We start from the raw sequence: 16,562 nt of genomic DNA, 5'->3' as shown, positions 1-16,562 counted from the left end.
GTTTTGCTAAAACTGTGCAGGGTACTAGCCAGTCCACAGCTGGAACACTGAACAGTTTTGGTGCCCTTATCTAAGGAAAGATATGGACACTGGAACAGTCCAGAAAAAGGTTCACTAGGCTGAAGCAGGGTATGGAGGGATTTTGTTATGAAGGGAGGTTAAGCAAGTTGAAGGTTAAAATAAGATAGCAGACTTTCTTGAAACAAAGTGTCATGAAGCAGAGCAGATCTGGCAGCATCTGTGAAGGAAAATACAGAGTTAATGATTCGGGACCATGCACTCTTCCCCACTGACATTTTACAAACATCACATTTTACCGTCCTGCATTCCAATCCACTAATGCTCTAACCAACTTCACAACATAAGATTATTAGGTAGTTTGACAGGGTAAATGCAAAGTCAATGCTTTTCCTTGTGGAAGAAACTAGGAACAAAGAGCATAATGTTGTAGTAAGAAAGAGGTTGCCTATTTAAAGATGAAGAGGATTTATTTCTCCCCCTCAGAGGGTAGTGAATCTTTGAAATTCTTTACCAAAGAGGGTTGTTGACATTACATCATCAAATATATTCAAGACTAAGATAAACAGATTTTTAAATCTTAAGGGAATCAAGCGTTACAGTGATAAGGCAGGAAAGCAGAGTTAAAGATTCAGATCAGTCACGAACTCAATTGGCAGAACAGACATGATGGGCCAAATTCTGCTCTTACATCTTATGGTTGTTGTGAAAGCCGCAACAATTTAACTCAGTCCACAACTTACAATAGCGTCTCGGTCTGATGGAGTCATCAGATCCAGACCCGAAAACCAAACTAAAAAGCTTGCTGGTTTCAGACAGATGGCCTTGCTTCTATTCAGATTAGAAATAAAAGACCATAGCATCAGATTAGGTTTAGGTAAACTTGCTGGATAAATTTAACTGCCTCCTCATCTACCCCCTTCCTCAGTTTCCTTGATGTGGCAGAGTATAAAGAACAACGGTTTCTGTTACAATCTGTTCTCCCAGAAGCTTCAACATAAAATTGGTCAGCTTTAAAGATGACATTATAATTGAAATAATTCATGATACTTCAATATTGCAACTATCTACACATTGGAGTAGGGCAAAAATACACACTTCAGTTGGACAAACAGAGTTTTGTTCCCAAAATACAAGATCTCATGAGGGTTAAAGTACAGGATTGTTAATTTAAACCACATTGTACTTGCTTCCAGCAGATATATTCTAGAAGTGGGAGAAAGTCAAATAACATAATTAAAACTTGGAACGGCAATGCTGAGGTCATAGTTTCAGTTCCTTTCCCATTTGCTGTCGTTTTTGTTTTAAATTTAGTTTGGGAAGTTATAGCCATTTAATAGAAAGAAGGCCCACTCCGTGTGTGAGCTGACAGTACTGTTTCATACACTGCTTGTTGTCAGTAACGGGCAGAGTCCCTCAGGCCAGGAAAAATGGGTCCAAACTGCCGTGATTGGTTATAATCAGCACCTCTAATTGAAACAGCCTGTGTTACTGGGGGAATTCTGGGATCCCTGGCTGGCTCCCAAGAATGTCCAGAATGTTAGCTTTTTTTTCTCCCCTGCACATCTTACATCAGCTTAGTTCATGTGACAGAGAAAGTACGGGATTCTAAGAAACATCAGGCTAAAGACAGATCGGTGTACTACATTCAGACAGACTATTAAACAACATATTCTGGACACCCACGTTGAGGCAAGCGGTCTTTGTCTGAAAGGTAAGTTCTCTTTGTAAATCCTTTGTGACAGCGCTGTACTGGATGTCTAGCCTTTTTGTTTAAACCAGGAAAAATCTTAATGATTTTGAGAGAAGTGAAGATAAATCATGACTAATTCAAACCTAACAAAAGCCAAAGAGCAAGCACACCATCTGTAGTTCTTCCTTTCAAGGCTACTATAGTATTGTAAACTGATGTAGCGCGGAAAATAAAAATAAAAGTTTGTGGTCAAACTACAGCTTTTTTTTTGCTGTCTGCATGGCAGGCATAACCAGATGATCATCGAGAGTACCAGAACACCAGTGCTTGATATGTGTCCAGATGCAGGTCTCACAGGTTCTTAAGATTCAGGCATCATGAATCTTTTCGAATTATTGTCCATCCCCATTTGCAAACGTTGTATGTGCAACCCTCTCCGAGGATTATTAGTGTTCGAAATTTTCTCCCTCAAAAAAGTGGATGCAAAGTCTTTTAATTTTTTTTGGAAGACAGCGGTAGATAGGTTTTTAAACTGTCACTCCCTTTGGTAATCTATCAAGGATATGCAGGAATGTAGAGTTGAGGTTAAAATCAAGATCAGCCATGATCTTATTGAATTGAGGAGCAGACCCGAAGCGCCAAGTGGCCTCCTCTTGTTTCTTATTTGAATGTTCGTAACTTTTTTTCCAACCCATATCCACCTTTTCTTCAAATTGTATTCTTGTGCTTACAGTATCGGCTTTATTTTCCTCACCAGTTATTTGTACAGCTGTTTAATAATGATGCATGGACTTGTGTAATAGCATTTCTGCATACATAGAATTACTTCTACAAGATGTATTTTAATTTCCCTATCTCAGGCTTGCTAAGTGTCTTAGTAACTTTGGGCCAAAAACCTGTACTTCCAGATCCAGGTCCAGAATTGTTCCAAAATATAGATCCACATAATAGCTGGCGTTGGATTGGTGAGGGCCTGGGAAACTCCACAAGCATATGACTGCCTTACTTAACTGGTTAATGACCCCACAGATTCAGGCTAGGAGCAGTGCTAGATTAAAGCCAGTATCTCTCAAGAAAGATGGAAGTGAAATGATTTTGCACTCTATCCAAGCCCAAAGTTACCTGCATTATTAATCGGAGGATCCTTACCTCATGGCAGATGGCCATTCAAACCAAAGTGTTTGTGCTGGCTCTCGGAAGGGGCAATTTATGTAGCGCCACATCTTCACCCTCTTCCCATATTCCTCATCTTCTGATGTTCAGAAAACAAATACTTATTGCCCCAAAGGGTGCCATTATGCTCCATTGTACGCCTACTGAAAAACAAACACCCACTTTTTTTGAGCACTTGGGCCATACCCATGGAGATAATGTGACTTGGATGCATGTCCAGGCACTTTTTAAGTGACTGGAGGGTTTCTGCTTCGATCACCCTTTCAGCCAATTATTTCAAGACCCTGACCAGACTTTGGGTGAAAAGAATTTTCTTCATGTCCTCTCTAATCCTTTTTACTAGTCATTTTCCGGATCTATATTTCCAGCCATTGACCCTTCTGCTAAAGGATATAGCTCATTTCACTCTTTCCTGACTCCTCGCAACTTTGTAATGATCAAACTTTTCCTCAGTTTCTTCTTCTGTTTACTCGTCAATTTAAAAAGTACCTGGAAATACCCAACCAAGCAGGAAGTGTCTGTGGAAGGCAGAATGACGCATTCAACCCGAAAAGTTATTTATCAGTTTTGATCACACTTTTTTTTAACTTTTCTGTTACCAGCTGACTCTGAAAGCGCGCAGTGCATTGAAGTTCAAAGGACAAATTGCTATATGAAGGTTAAAAAAAATTGGTCAAAGCAGAGGGGAAAAGACATAGGAGAGTAAAGTAGCCAGGAATATAAAGCATATTGAACAGGATTTAATGAACACTCAAGGAAGAGAGTAGCTAAAGTAATCGGTGACCCCTTCAGACAGAGGAGAACTTATCAGAGGGAATGGGAAATGGCAGAGATTTCAAAGGAATAATTTGTTTGTCTTCACAGGCAAAGATGCAAGTTAAATGCTAAAAAAAATGCCCAGGGACAAATGAGTGAAGAACTTAGTTAATATCAGTAGAATTAGAAAATCTTAAAGGATTAAAAGCCAATAAAATCCCTGGGCTGAATAATCTATGACATAGGATTTTTAAAAAAGAGAACTACAGATACAGCAGATTCATGGATTTACTGTTTTCCTTCCTAAGACCCCTGTCTGTTTGGTTTGTGATTCCTCTCTAGCAGAGGCAGCGTGAGTGTCTCACTGGCTCGCCATCCGGGGGCCAGGCCTCCACTGCCTCAGGAAGTTTCTGGCCATTAACATTATTTTTTCTACACACAATGCTGCCAGGCATGCAGAGTCATGTTTTACCTCACTTAAGAGCCTCAAAGGGCAGTAGGGTGGCCTTGAGCCTTGCTGTCCAGACACTAACTCTGATTAGGCAGATTAGGTATATTACACACTGCCTAATTAAGTGTCAAGATAATAAAATGTGAGGCTGGATGAACACAGCAGGCCAAGCAGCATCTCAGGAGCACATGTGCACATGTGCTCCTGAGATGCTGCTTGGCCTGCTGTGTTCATCCAGCCTCACATTTTATTAAGCTTTTGTGCTCCTGAGATGCTGCTTGGCCTGCTGTGTTCATCCAGCCTCACATTTTATTATCTTGGAATTCTCCAGCATCTGCAGTTCCCATTATCTCTAATTAAGTGTCATCTCACCCGAGCCCCACCCAACAATTTCATCATGGCATTGAAATTGAAGCATTTAATTCTGTTTCTCTACCCATGAAGGCCACCTGACCTGCTCAATCTTTCCAGCACTTTAAACATTCCTTAGCAAGGAGTATCATCTTTCCTACTCCTTAGGCCAGACTAGCAACTTATTCATTCTCTTGCCATGCATTGATACGAATATTGATGTAAATATTTTCCAATCAGCCTGTTTAAGAGATGTTAATACACGTCTCGAGGGCAGTTGCACTTGAAGGTGGACCTCCTAACCCAGAGGAAGGGACACTACCACTTGCCAGATGAGCCTTTGCTCAGTATTGGTATAAAAATATACCCCACCCTCAATTTCTTTCCCCAGTGGGTACATTTCAATTTTTAGTCCATTGATGCAATAACAAGTCATTGAAAATGTTTATATTGCGTCTACTTGTTACTCGTTCCTCATCAACTCCATAGGCAAGGAATTATATTGAAGGACAATTTTAATCTACTCTGTCACTCAGGAGGCTGAGGAGATCAGATGCAATGCTGGTCGAGGATTAGTGGAGGGTAATATTAGAGAGTGATAATGTCAGAGGTCTACAGAACAGAAGAAGGCCCTCCAGACCACTGAGTCTGTGCCAGTCAAAACAAGCACCCAACCATTTAATTGACATTGGTATGCATGTAAAATCGGTATCCCACCTATGCTATGGGCTTCATGCACACTGAGTCAAGTTAGAAGTACCTCACACTAAGTCAGTGGCAAGGGAGCAGAATGTATCATGCATGTCTCCCTTCATCATTTGCAATTTTGAAATAGAGGAAGTTGTTATCATCCTTGATGTGAAAACATATGGTCTGACAAGATTAAGGCTGACAAAAGTTCAAAGTAATTTCTTTTGAGATTAGCAGTGCCATGAAGAAAGCAAAAACCCGGCTGGATAGAATCAAACAGGAGCCTCAGGAGACAAACTGATTAAAGTCTATTCATAGGAACTATGGACATAGAGTGGGCTGCACTGGATTGAGTAATATGCAGCTTACCCACATGGTAAATAGTGGCCTATCACAAATCTGTTTCCAAACTCCAGCTGAACTGTTTCTAACTGTACACCTTTTCCAGGGGAACAACCAGAATAGTTATCTTTCACAATTTTATAGTTTGAGCATGAGAATATTATTCACTTGGAGATTTAAACCTGAACTTGACTCTTGTTAAATCAATCTTTCAAAGAGTACTTTAGCTCCAAGTGCATTTCAAAATTCATTCCAGATGCATTCATTTTGAAATGGTATAGTGATTTGTGAAAAAAGAATTTCAAACCAAATGGTGGATTAATCTTCACATGAAATCTATTTTTTTTAATAACCATGAGGTTTATTTCTGTAACTTTCATAACTGTTTGGACAGGATGCTTTCAATTTACCTTTTTTGTTTGAATGCCTTGGCCTTAAGCTATCAATCACAGCAATCAATTAGATTACCACAACTGCTGTACTGGAACAACTGGGATTTCCTGATCCAGATATGGAGTGATTGTTCGGAGAACTGGCAATGTTTTTTGTTAATCACTATAGCCTGGGTAACTAGAATAGGAAATGCTGGTTGATCCAAAACAGATAAAATAATCTGATCAGTTTGCACTAACTGTGCATGATATCTTAATAGAAAATAAAGTTGAAAGCGTAGTCTGATTTCATTCAGGCCAATCACATGAATTAGACAGCACTGCCAGCAGGGCACCCTGGTAGCACTTCTGTCACTGAATGAGACAGTTGTCACACTGCCATCTTTGGCTATACTTTTGGAGATGCTGTGTTGAGACATTAAAACATCTGCCTTCTCTGGTCCATGTGAAAGATTCGGTATCACTATTCAAAGAAAAAGGGAGCCCTCCAATAGACCTAGCCAGCATTTATCCTGCTTACAACTTTGTAAAACAATCTTGCCAGTTATTTAATTGCTGTTTGTAGGGCTTTGCTGTCTGCAATTGGCTGCCGCATTGCAAACATTTCAGCTGTGGCCATCCTCCTAGAATACTGCTTTGACTTTGAAGCACTTTGGGACACTTAGAAACAAAAAACTGTCATTTCTTTTCAATCTCAGACCTCATTATCTTCAGACAGAGTCAAATTTTATCCGATTCATCTCCTGTGGTGGACATTGTGATATTTTGGTTCTGTAAAGATGTCTTATAAAAGGGTTTTTGCTGCCTCATCAATATTCACTCAAGTTAATTTTATGTTATCAGTGTAGGAATCTTATTTTCTGCCTTACTTGAAAAGAGACTGAAGTGATCTAAACACAGCAACTTGGGAATACTATTTCCACTTTCCTTGGTATGGAAAGATGCTCACTCCCCAGCCTCTCCACGCTCTCCCAGAGATTGGAAACTCAGTGGAATGAGGGATCGCTGTGTGGAACGCCACATTAGCCCAGTATAAAGCTCCCTTCTCAATATTATTAAGGCTGTAAAAATTAATTTGTAAGTCTGAACCTATTTGAAAGTGATTCTGAAACATTTTAAAGTTTGTTAAAATGCGTCATTTCATTGAGCCCAATTAAATTTGAATCACAAAAACTGCCAACATAATTTCATTGTTATGAATTAAAGCAGATAATTATTTAATTCATCCCTTTAGCATGATATTTTTCACTTTTAAGTATAAAATGGTCAATTCTATTGTCCATTGAAACAACGTACATTTATAAAGTAGAGTGCTAAAATTAGATTCTCCCAATACGCTTCACAACAAATATGGTAACATTTGGACTGCTAAAGCTACTATTTTTAAATAAAAGTAGAATCTAACATGCACAATGTGATCCCACAAAAAGCAAGTGTCAATCCGTTGTGGTAAGGAAAATATTTTGACCAGCACATCAGGAGCACCATGTTCTTCGACCAGTGGTAGAGGAGATATCTTCAATAAAACACAGCTGCAGATGCTGTAAATCAGGAACAAAAACAGATGTTGCTGGAAAAGCTCAGCAGGTCTGGCTGCATCTGTGAAGAAAAGGTCAGAGTTAATGTTTCAGATCTGGCGGCCCTTCCTCAGAACCTGAAGGGCCACCGAACCCGAAACGTTAACTCTGATTTTTTTTTTCTTCTTCACAGATGCTGCCAGACCTGCTGAGCTGTTCCAGCAATTTCTGTTTTTGTAGGAGATATCTTACCTTGACCTGAGTCAGTTGATATTAGTTTGGTTAGATGTCTTACAGTAAAGCTATTTCCAACTTTGCACCACTCTCTCAAAACTGCACTGAAGTGCTGAAATGGCTTATGTGAACTATTGCTTGTAATTTAATATCCGGGAGGCTTTCTAGCCCCTGCTAACTTAACTTTTGTCTAGGGACATGAATTTGCATGTAAGATTCATTACTGAAGCCTGTAAACAATACAAGGCCAAAGGGGCTCTGGTAACATCACCTTACATCCACTTTATAGATGTTTAAAATCTGGCAGTTAATTCAACAGCCAGACATTCTTAAAGACCTTCATCTTTAAAGCATATGTGTAAAAAGGTAATACAGCTATTCAGCTGGAAAGTAATAGGTAACAGCGTGCAAACTGTGTAACATTCAGATTTAAGGGGACAATGGATATTTGATTTGATAAAAGGCTGGTGATTAACTTGGTACAGCATCTCTTTAGCAACAAAATAATGTTATCCAGTTAATTGCTTCCTGTAATAATGGTTCACTGCAAATTCTGAAATTGGGCAAGTAGAGCCAAACAATTATACACTTGGCATATTGCAACAGCATCAGTAATAGAAGTGTTACCTGAATTGCAATCCAGAGATTTAGGAGATGGAGACCTGTGTCCAAACCCCACCTGGAAGACTGGCAATGTAAATGCAATCCACTCTGGAGATTTTTTAAAAATCAGCAGTAGTAACCAAGAAGCTAGTGAGTTGTTGTAAAAAGCCATTCTGGTTGAATCAGCAACTTACAGACATTGCAAACAGAATATACCTGGTTTAAAAAGTTAGAGACTATAGATAAAGTGAGCATGCAGAGATGAGACAAATGGAGTATTAAGGGAAAATGTGAAAGAGTCCTTTTGGAAGGAAGTATGAAAAGGAAGCATACTGCCTAAAATGGTGAAGGACAAGAAAGACTCCATTGAGATGCAGAGGGATCTGGGTGACCTGATGCATGAATCCATAAAAGGTTAGTATGCAGGTTAAACAGGTGACATGGGAAACTAACCAAATGTTATCGTTTGTCACAAAGGGGAAATGATTGCAAAAGTAGGGAGATTATGTTTCAGTACACTGGTGTGACTCCAAGAGTGTTGCGTATTGATCAACATATTTAAGGAAGGATGTCAATGTATTGAAGGTAGTTCAGAGAAGGTTTACCAGCCTACTAACTGGAATGGGCAGATTGTGTTATGAGGAAAGGTCGGACAGGCTAGGCTTGAACCTACCAGAGTTCAGAAGTGTAATTGGTGATTTGATTGAAAAGGTATAAACTCCCAAGAAACTTTTACAGGGTAGTCATGAAGATGTTTCCTCATGATTTGGTGGGAATGAGGATTTGTGGTCACAATCTGGTGAGCCTAATTCACCCTTCAACAAGATCTTGGCTAAAGGGGCTGAATGGCCTACTCCTGCTGCTGGTTTGCATGTTTGTACATAATTCTGTTGCCCTTACAAATCAGAGCTGTGTGACTGTACACCTTCCAAGCTATGCCGTTGCATTGCAACTCCACTTTTGTACAAGATAGCACCATTAAGTGGTCACTCAGCAAACTTAGAGTCAGGACACTTAAACACATGAAATCACAGGTACAAAGCAAAACCTGCAGATCCACAGTAAATTTGTTTCTCTGAAATATTTCCTAAAATGGCTTTGCAAACCAGTTCTAATAAATGACCTACCACAGCCACTTAGGGGCAATTTGGGATGGCCATTAATTATTAGCCTCATTGACAATAAGACATTAGTAGAAGAGTGAGACCACTTGGCCCATCAAATCAACTCCACCATTTCATCATGGCTGATAAAGTTTCTCAACTCCATGGTCCTGCCTTCTATCTGTAACCTTTTGATGTCCTTACCAATCAACAACCTATTTATCTATCTATTTTAAGTACATTCAATGACTTTGTCTCCACAACCCTCTACAGAGGTGAGTTCCACACGTTAACCACCCTCTGGCAAAACAATTTCCTCTCCATCTCAGTCCTAATGGGTCATCCCTTCACTCTGGCGCTGAGTCACAGCATCCTAGTCTCTCCTATTCATGGAAACACCTTCACCATGCCCATTCTATCCAGGCATTTTAGTATTTAAGTTTCTATCGGATTCCCTCTCACCCTTCTAAACTCTGTCCTTGGCCTGTGATCTTGCACTTCAATTTACCATGTGTGTTTTTTTCTTAAAAAAGAAAATTTCACAAACCACAAACCCAAAAAAAAAGCACCTCTTCCACTCTGTACAGAATTCCCACACTGCCTCTGAATTCAGCAAACTACAAATTCACTCAAACTGCATCTCTCTTTGAATGCGATCTCCCTTTCCTGACAGCGTGAACCATACTTATCATATACTTTCAATAGGCCGTGTCTAAAAAGAGAGCACAAGCGAGTTTTCTGAAAAAGGGTCTAAGCCCGAAACGTCAGCTTTTGTGCTCCTAAGATGCTGCTTGGCCTGTTGTGTTCATCCAGCTCTACACCTTGTTATCTCCACAAGTGATTTGAGATGATTCTTGCAAGTTGAGCTTCAATAGCAATTAACACCTTTTAAAGTCCTATTCAGGCTTCAGGTGGTTGACTGATCACTGTTTCTCAGTCAGCTACCTTTTTTAACCTAATTATTAAGTAGACTACAGAAGTGTAAACTTTTAAAATGGAGTAAGAAAAGATTTACCAATTCTATTCCCAAGTACCCTGACTGTGCAAAGTTTACAGAATCCACATCCCTTTGATGAATTTTTTAAAAATCAACATTAGTTAGGTAATGTTGTGGAACTGTCAGGATTTCAGGCATTTGTTTATTTGCAAAGATTTGGCTCATTTCAAAACTGAAGCTTGCAACTCATTTAAATTTACACAGGATTGAAGATGTCAAGAACCCAAAGTCCTGTCAAAATGTTGTTTGATTGTTCTGCATTTTTGGATGCCTCATGGGCTCAATTATGCTCGAAGCTCAAACTCTGACGAGATATGCAATTTGAATGACAAAGTATTGATACACAATTATCACTAATGCACAAAGCATTGCATGCCATTGTAATGTAAAAATATAACAACATAAAAATTCATCTCCGCTTATTAATGTGGCACTCCAATGTTCAAACAGCTTGTTTGTTGAGATGGGATTTAGTTTCCAAATTGTGAGTTTGAGAAGAAGCCAGCTAAAAAGAGAAATAAAACTGTTTCACTCAGTTGCTGGCACATTTCCTATTGAAATAGCTATTTGAAAACTTAATTTAACATGTAAACTATTCAGATCTCTTGAAAAACAAACTTTCCTACAGTCATATTTAATGTTCAATGAACTCCTCATGATTTTGCCCTTGTGAGTATCTTGTCAAAATTGCACTCTTGCTGCAGTGGCTCACAACACACATCATGTTGAAGAGATAAGAACTGCAGATGCTGGAGAATCTGAGATAACGAGGTATGGAGCTGGATGAACGCAGCAGACCAAGCAGCATCTTAGGAGCAGGAACGCTGACATTTCAGGCCGAGACCCTTCTGATGAGTTCTGTGTTCATCCAGCTCCACACCTTGTTATCATACATCATGTTGAAACTTGGTTATACAATAAATTTAAGAAGTTCCTTTTCTTCTTATTATTATGTTTTATTTGGCTTGCTTTCCTCTTCCCTCTCTCCTCTCTCCTTCCACTCGGAGAATGGAGCACTATCCTTCATGTCATTTTCACCCTTGATAAAAATGCAGTTGAGTTTCTCTCTGCCCATTTCTATCTCACTAACCCTAGCACTTTCACATGTCAAAACAATGCTTCAACCAGCAAAATGAATTAAAATGCCCTGTACTTATTTATGATTCCTAATTAGACGCTTATTGTAAAATTGGCTATCTGGAGGTTGATGAGTGTAGACCCACATACTAATGAGGTGTGGCATTGTGTCATTACCAAGGGCCAATAACTTTTGGTGGAATTTGTATTTATGTCTCTATATAGGGTTTTCATCTGATTCTAGTTAAAATATTACTGAGGAGTCAATGCTCTTTGATATTAAAATGCAGTTTGAATATTCCAGCATTGTTGATGATCTGGCCCATTTTGGTGTTTACTACATTTGTTTCATGATGCCTGTAACAAATCCATACCACATTGGAACTGCATTGAACCTGGCCCATGATGGCACATGTTGCTCCTTGTGACCTTTTAAGTGTAATCAGCTGCTACAGCATATGAACTCCTTGGCAAATAGAGATTAAAATGTTGTTTTTAATGTGCTTTGCAATCATTTGATAAAGCCAACAGAACAGCATATGTTTCAATTATAAAATAGACAACATGCTATGATGCAAGAGTCTTGTTTGTGAACATGCAGTGTCTACCTTTCTGAAATGGAATACTGATTTGAATATTTTCACAATGAACTGAATCAGAAGTGCCTTTAGGAAGCAAGTTTACTTGAATATGAAGCTCCATAACCCCCAAAATGCACATGGAGCTTACAATGTGCATTTCAACTGTGTCTATTGCTTCTGCTATAGTCAGCATGAAAACTTTGTGTTTCTTGCATATTGGTTGTATTGTCCACTCAGTGAGTTGTTGTGTGGTTTCATGACTCAAAATAAAATCATGAGTGGTTCACTTATGCTGCTTAAATCTATTCAGCTGTTCATTAAAGGAGAGATGTGTTATAGCTGCAGTAGATGTTGGAAGATGCTCTAAAAATTATTCCTTCTTGGCAATGTCATAAGAGTGTCACAGAATTGGTTACCTCAAAGATTATCAGTTGCTTCTGTGCAGCTGTTGGGTGTAAGAGGTGGAGAGCAGAAGATAGCTGCTGGAGGTGAGGAGAACTTCCTGTTAAGTGCTGAGTTGATAAGAGACCCACGAAAGCCATGACAACTAATGCCAGGAATCAAGACCCAAATGCCTAGGCATGATGCTGAAAGACATTCAGTAATCACATGCTAATGGTCAAGGTCAGTGAACCCATCTTCACATATTCAAACAAGTGTACCGCTAGCTTCAGATACAGCTCAATGTTTACCACTCAAGTATCCAAATGTTGAATTAGGCTGCAAAAGACTGAGATTTAGAAAGATTTGTTTGTACATCTACAGTTCAGTACAAACACTAGTGTCCACCCTTTCCTTGTCCAAAAGCCATCTCCCCAGTGAGGAAGAATCAAGCTCTTTTGCTTTCCTTTTCAATTATCTGAATGAATGTGTTCAGTACAGATTTTTGAATGGAAAAGTGTTTGATGAATCTGCTGGAGTTTTCTGAGGAGGTCTCTAACAATTGATAAAAGGGTGCCAAGAGACATTGTTGACATTTTAAATCAACTTGTTCAGAGATATTCTGGGGCAGATAGGATTTGAACCTGAACCTCCCAGCACAGAGGTAGGGATGTGACCATCATGCCACAAGAACACAGCTCTCTCTTTTTGTAAGGCAGATTCCCCACACAATTAACAAAATATATAGACTGAAGAATCTTTCAGAAAATGTCTTTAATCTACCTATTGAGATACGTTTTTACACCCTTGTGGAACAAGGGGATCTTGAACTCCAGTTTGTCTCCCTCTTGCAGAGCAAGTCAGCACAAGATTGGAAGCAGCAGCACTTATGGACTAAGGATAACCATGAGTGCATGTCTTCATTCCCATGGTCGTCACAGTGCTTGTTATCACTGGAGCAGTCACAAACAGTGTGGGCTTTGAAACTATTGAGGATGATGGTGTATTCATTCCTGACCCACTTTGTCGCATCCCATTTCCCTCTTATCCCACAATCTCTTATGGTTTACAGACAGCAGACATTGTAAGAATGCACCTCTTGCTTTCTCACCCTGACCCTATCCTCATTCATGTTTCCTCTTCGAACTGCAAACTGGCCAGGCTGTGGTGAAAGAAGCAGCGCAGGAAGACAATAATGAAAAAGAATCATCTGCACTAACTCTCACACTACAATTCAGATACTATCGCTCTTTGTACTTTATGGGATTGTTCAGACATAGGATCTGCATAAGGCATGAAAGTCTTGCAGCCATGGCAGGCACCAATTACATGTCATGTGTCAACTTAGCATAGTGTGAACTCAAATAAGGTAAGGTAGGTTATGAAAGAGAGGCAACGAGTGTACACAATGGCTCATTCTCAACCCAGCCAGCAAGCCTCCTGGTCTTGGCAATAAATGTGGAGATGCCCGTCACCATATTTGTATTAGACTTTTGAAGAGTTTGAAGCCCATTCCTTTTGATACTGAAATGGTGGCCAACTCCATGGGCCGACTTGCTGACCCAACTCTGTAGTGTCTGCTGGCTGAAGTCTCAGCTTTAACCTCTGAAGCAGAAGGACTCCAATGTCTAAGTGCTGCAGTGGCATCTTGGATCAAGATCGTTTAAGCTGGCTTTACAACCAAACAAGCTCAGGCTGCTTTGGAAACCACCAAAACATCTAAATCACAACAAAAGATAATCAGCAACTAACCTGAAAATGGTTTATCATGCCTTTTTAAAATAAGGCCTTGTCAGTCCTTCCTGCAGATGACCGCGTGTTCAGCAATGTGGAGTCAAGAGAAGGAATTAGTTTGAACACTAGGATTTAAACTGGTATCACTGATATCAAATTGACAGTGAGGATGCGAAGTGTGCATGCATGCTATGGATACCATTTTGGAGGCCAAACAGCACTTAGATTGCCAAAGAAGCGGCCTCTTTAAATCTTCGTGATACAGCTTTTGATTCCAATATGTAGAACTAAAGAGGCAGAAGTCGATTATAACTTTAACAACTGAACAGTGCACTGAGTAGAACACACACTTCTGTCAGGCCATTTAGATTCAGTATTACTAAACTTGAATTTATTCATTGCCTGGCTTAACTATAGAACTGAAACAGAAAAAAAAAATTTTAAGAGCTTCCATCTCACTGAAGAGGCTTGAGGCCAATCCATATCCAACGTTCTGCACTGAAAACTCTGCTCATGTTTTGATAACTGTGACAACTTCTAGTACAGCCCTTAAAACAATTTTCAACCTTTTTATCTTCCTTCAAAAAAAAGCAAATTTTGTTTTTCAATATTAACAGATCCTTTAAAACAAAGATCTAGATTCTGGAACTAGATCCACATCGTTGCCAAAATTAATCAGTTTGTCCTATCTGTATATCATGTTTTGTTGAAATCTCTACAAAGTTTTGAATCGTATTGTTTATAGACAAACAGACTAACAAAACAGAAGCTAAAACATTATCCCCATGCTTCTTCGTGCTGGAGGTAATAAGTGGACAAAGGGTTGTTTATGGAACTAACCTAAGATGGAAAACAGTTCAATATCTGTTATTCCAAGTCAATTGCAGCAGTTGTCATTCCCAAACAACATTTTGTGTCAATCCCATCTGTTAGCAATTTTCTTCAGTTGTTAATTAGCCCTTCATGATATTTATCATTTTGGGAGATTACACAATGTCTGTTTTCTAAATTATAGAACAAATAATAGTAAGGACAGAAAGCTGAGTTTACTGATGCCAGCATTTGATGGATAATCAGACAGCAGGCAAGGCGCCCAGATAAGATTGGCACAGACAAAGGTCGAAGTAAATATGCACCACAGGAACGTAGAGTTTGATATAAGGCACATGATAATGGTGAATCACTCCATTAAAAAATATGTGGATGTTGTGACTTGCTATTCATAATAATCTCATAGTTACGTGCTGCCAAAATGAGTGAATTTGCAAAGTAAATGTATTCGATTCTGAAGGTCACATGGATGAAGACAACATTAGTTTTTCTTGTTTGCTACTCAGATTGTACGATTCCCATTCTATTATCAGTGTTAAAATTCTTGAAAATTTCACTGTTCAGCAACTAGAAGATTTAGCACAACAACTCATTATCATATTCGTATTACCGATGCCAAGGCAGATTTGAAGCAGAGCTAATAAGCCCAGGATTGTGGGAGACAGTCAGAGGGTGGTGGAGGGTAAATACAAGAAATCTATTTTGTTGAATAATACTCCTCAAGAGCTCAGAGTAGGAAAGGAAACTAGAACACAAAGTGAAAGTTGTGCACCAGAACAAAAGCTGTGACTAATCTGAAACAATCATCTTGGTAGTACATGATTAAAAATCCTGAACAGATTGTAACAGTTTCTTGTTTCGAGAATCATCATGTGTGTCTTTCACTGAGTGTAAAGTGATCAGAATCGAGGTCTTCCTTAGTCAGAGAATTGCATCAATACATTGCTTTATCAGGGCAATATCATGTAAAGGATATACTGCCAGAAGACTGACATTTTGAAAGAGCTGAACACTTGTGTGAACATGTTTTTATTGACACTGAGAGTTGATTTCTTTCTTTATAAAATATTGAAGCAGCTCCTGAGAGTGACAGCTCTTGTTAAGCAGATTAAACAGATTAAAACCATTTTGAATTGCTCAACGTAGGAGATGACTTATTTCTCGACTTCAACAGCACTTTCAAGATTTTAAGTGCGTTCGTGTATCCTTTTCTGACGAATATGGATCTACAAATTCATGATAAACCATAGACTAATAATCTGTGTGTGGTCTCTATCCAATATAGCGTTACTTACATACCTCAACTTTTTCATTAAAATTATAATGTCAAGGAAAATGTAACCAAGGTATGCCTTAAAATCCTGCCAAGTCATGGAATGGTAACAGCACAGAAGAGGTCCATTCAGTGGCTGGCATCCATATATTGGCTCACTGCAAGAGGATTTTAGCTTCTCTCAACCTCCTATTCTTCCCCTGTAGCCCTGCACTTTATTTCCATCAGTTGCTTATCCAAATTGCTTTTGTAGGCAGCAACTGAATCTATTTCTTCTTCTCCAAGTAGGACATAATCTCTTCTTATATTTAAAACAAAATACGTCCTTGTGTTACTTTTGTTTCTTTTGACAATCACTTAAAATC

The 16,562-nt window shown here is 39.1% G+C and overlaps 1 protein-coding gene across 3 annotated transcripts in view; it reads left to right on the top strand.

Moving 5' to 3' along the window:
* The first annotated feature begins 1,545 nt into the window (after positions 1-1,545).
* ddr2a (discoidin domain receptor tyrosine kinase 2a) overlaps positions 1,546-16,562 on the top strand; it is a 150,594-nt gene continuing 135,577 nt past the window's right edge. For all 3 annotated transcript variants that reach the window (XM_059647780.1, XM_048539730.2, XM_048539734.2), the window contains exon 1: positions 1,546-1,732. The gene's annotated coding sequence lies outside the window, so the exon portion shown is untranslated. The remainder of the gene's footprint in view (positions 1,733-16,562) is intronic.

This window comes from Stegostoma tigrinum, chromosome 8, assembly GCF_030684315.1.
Source record: "Stegostoma tigrinum isolate sSteTig4 chromosome 8, sSteTig4.hap1, whole genome shotgun sequence".
Taxonomy (NCBI): domain Eukaryota; kingdom Metazoa; phylum Chordata; class Chondrichthyes; order Orectolobiformes; family Stegostomatidae; genus Stegostoma; species Stegostoma tigrinum.
Note: the sequence above shows the minus strand (reverse complement) of the source record. Positions and strands in the feature narration are given on the sequence as shown.